Here is a 3,964-nt window from a genome sequence, read left to right as displayed (position 1 = left end):
GTCCCAGCTACTTGGGAGGCTGAGGCAGGAGGCTCGCTTGAGCCCAGGAGTTGGAGGTTGCTGTGAGCTGTGATGCCATGGCATTCGACCCGGGGAATAGCTTGAGGCTCCATCTCAAAAAAAAATTAAAAAATAAAAAATAAAAATTACTTAAAGCATTTGTTACTTGTTGTTGATGAAACTATTAATATTTGACTTCTGTACTTGTGGTCCCTAAAAAAACCATTTCAAGAGTAACACTTTTTTTTCCATAATAATACCTTACACGCATTAAAAGAAAAACTTTAGACAAATTAAATTTAGAAGAGCTTATTTGAGCAAAGAATGATTCATGAATGGGTATTGCCATAAGGGTCTCATGGAAAAGTGATGTCACGAAGAACAAGCACGCTTATTGAAATTGTGTTTTAAATAAAGGTGACCATCTGCTTGCTCAGGTAAAATGGCCAGATTTCTTTATTTGCTTTTGGTTTATATAGGTAATCTTGTGCAAGTGCACTATACAGCAATGACCTCATTAATCCATTTATTACAATCCCTCTGCACATGTGCATTGGGCATCAATGACTTCATTAATTCATTTAAATATCCAAGACCACCCGCCCTGTAAGTAGCTCCTCCCTGGTAATCTGATAATCCACCCAACATACACCTTTAAACTTAATCCTTTCAATATAACCTGGTTTATATGTCAGTTATTACTTTCTTTGTTCTTATCTGATGAAGCCTGAGGCTATGGGGGAAAGAGACAATTTGAATGTCTGTTCTACTGACCATGCCATTTGGAGGCAGTTGCTTCGAATCCTTAAACAAAGCATAGAGAAACTTCTTGGGCATACAGGAGTTTGTGTGCAAACCTCTGCTCCCATGTAGGTCTTAGGTCAAGGGGGTTTTTGCTGGAGCCTTTTACAAGGAATTCTCAGGCTGGACTTCTCAAAAGCCTTTCATGAGCCCAGGTTTCATCTGTGCCATTAAATACCTATATGTCATTACCATTCCCAGACCTGTCAGCAAGTGACCTTCGTCACTTACCACAGATCAGGAAAAGTTATTGATCAGTATCTGGCCAGTTTTCCAAAGGGCTTTCTCATAGGCCTTATAAAGTCAACCTTAATTCCTTTACACAGTCTGGAAGTGCTATTCCAGCCAAAGCCTTGGTCATGTTAGGCCCACAACTGACCTGGTCACATGGGATTCTGCCTCAGTTTCTTAAGTATGCCTGCACAAAGTCTTTTCACTGCTCTCTCTCAAATGGCTTTTTTGGCAAGAGGCATACAGGCGTTTCACCTATAAATGGGGCCTCACTCAGTACTAGAAGAGGTTCAAATAGCTGAACTCAGCAGTGCAAGAAGTGAAGTTTTATGCGCTCAACACAGAAGCAAAGGAGAGAAATCACCTGATTGGCTGCCCCTAGATATCTGCCTTATTTGGGCATGGTCTCATCATTTGGCTGTCTGTGATTGGTTGAAAATCAACTTCAACTAATTGGCTGAAATCCAGCTATTTGCTTCTTTTTAAAAAAAAATGGCACAAAAACACCCTCAGGTTAATTGTCTTCTGCTTATTTAACTTAACATAAGTGTAGAATTTTATAAAACTCGGAAATCTTTTGTGTACACAATTTCACTTGATTTTTTATTGCAGTTCTACAGGGTCCTTGGTATTCTTCTCCCCTTATAAATGAGGAAACAGACACTTAAAGAAATTATGTGGTATTCATATAGGCATCACAGTAAACTGAGAAAATTTCAATCTATTACAAAGTAAGTTAACTTTCAATTTAATTAGAAATATTTTGAACTTTTGTTATTGTTGTTTTTTGAGACAGAGTCTTAAGCTGTTGCCCTGGATAGAGTGCCAAGGCATCATAGCTCACAGCAAGTGATCCTCTTGCCTCAGTTTTGCTATGTTTAGTAGAGATCTCTCTTTTGCTCAGGCTGGTCTTGAACTTGTGAGCTCAAGCAATCCACCCACCTCAGCCTCCCAGAGTGCTAGGATTATCGGCGTGAGCCACTGGGCCTGGTCTTAATCAGGAATAGTTTCTTTCTTTTTTTTTTTTTAAGAGACAGAGTCTCACTTTGTCACCCTTGGTAGAGTGCCATGGCGTCACAGCTCACAGCAACCTCTTGGGCTTAGGCAATTCTCTTGCCTCAGCCTCCCAAGTAGCTGGGACTACAGGCACTGGCCACAACGGCCAGCTAATTTTTTTTTTTGGCTGGGGCTGGGTTTGAACCTGCCATTTCCGGCATATGGTGCTGGCGCCCTACTCCTTTGAGTCACAGGCGCCGACCCCAGTTAATTTTTTTGTTGCAGTTTGACTGGAGCCGGGTTTGAACCTGCCACCCTCGGTATATGGGGCTGGTGCCCTATTCACTGAGCCACAGGCACCACCCAATCAGAAAGATTTTGAATTACTATGTGCTAGTTCCATAATTAATGAAGTAGATACTCAACAAATATTTACTAAGAAATGCGTTTTTGTGTATTGTGCCTTTGAAAATTTATAAAGGTACTCTGGGAGGCCAAGGAGGGTGGATTGCTTCAGCTCAGAAGTTTGAGACCACCCTGAGCAAGATTGAGACCTCTCTAAAAATAGACAGGCTTTATGGCAGGCACCTGTAGTTCCAGTTACCCATAGGTCACAGAGTAAAACTCTGTCTCAAAAACCAAGAAAGGAAAAGAAAATTTATAAAGGAATCACAAATCATATGATAGGACACAGGGAAATGAATAAAGCACCAGATTTAAGCCAGCAGGACATGGAGTGAACTGTGGAGAGGACATGTCCTATTATCACCATATTGCATTGGTGTGGTACATTTGACCATGGATCAGGTGCATATCCAGATCCAGGCACTGTTCTGAACATGTGAAACAAGAGCCTCAAAATGCTCACAGTAGCAGAGCAGTGTACCTTTGGGAATTAGAGATCAGCATGGTGCTAACGAAACACCTGTGTATATGATAGCATTCAGAATTTTACAGACAGTCTCAAAGAAGCTTTTTCTTGGATCTTATTCATAGTCTGTGCTTTGTTCAATTTCACATTTTCTTTCTAGCAAGGTATGGTAGGTTTGTAGGAGGATGTAATTATCCTTGCTGACATTATCTTAAGACAGCTAAGGTTGTATGTTACAGTGCCCTTCTCCTTCCAATAACAAATGACAGTCTGAGGCTGTTTTTGTACTTTTAAAAAACCAAATAGTTAGGTTTCAGCCAATCAGAAACAGTTGAGCTTCAACCAATCACCCACAGCCAACCCATCAGACCATGCCACAATAAGGCAGATACCTAGAGATCTATGCTAAGAGAATTAAGCCACTTTAAAATTGACTTTTCCCCAAATTTAACATATCTGACTATATATGTAATTCGTGCTGCTCTGAAGTTGAATTTGTGATATTGCCCTGAGTCCATATTAAAATAATTCTTAGTTGTATTTCTTATGCATATGAGGTTTGGTAATTTATTATCAAACCTCTTAGTGTTAATCATGTTTATTGCACAATCTTTTCTGAAGGAAACTTGGGAAATGTCTTTCTCATCCATAATTAGGAAATCATAAAATGCGATTCTGAGAACATGGGAATTGTTTTCCCTTGCTCAATAAGACTGACTCATCAGGTTTATTAAACAAAAGTCACTCCTGATACACCATAAAATTTTTAACTTTATTGTTAAAAGATAGAAGAACATTCTATTAAATAACAGATCAGCTTTTCTTTTTAACAATTCTAGTTTCTCATTTTACACTTTTCAGGTCAGAACGTTTTTTTCCCTCTGTTTAAAACACTTTTTTTCGGCTAGGCGCCTATAGCTCAACCGGCTAAGGCACCAGCCACGTACACCTAAGGTGGCGGGTTCGAATCCCCAGCCCAGACCCACCAAACAACAATGACGGCTGCAACCAAAAAATAGCCAGGTGTTGTGGCGGGTGCCTGTGGTCCCAGCTACTTGGGAGGCT

Source organism: Otolemur garnettii, unplaced genomic scaffold (assembly GCF_000181295.1).
Source record: "Otolemur garnettii isolate 467f Iridium unplaced genomic scaffold, OtoGar3 scaffold00016, whole genome shotgun sequence".
NCBI classification, from domain to species: domain Eukaryota; kingdom Metazoa; phylum Chordata; class Mammalia; order Primates; family Galagidae; genus Otolemur; species Otolemur garnettii.
This window is presented reverse-complemented; position numbering follows the sequence as displayed.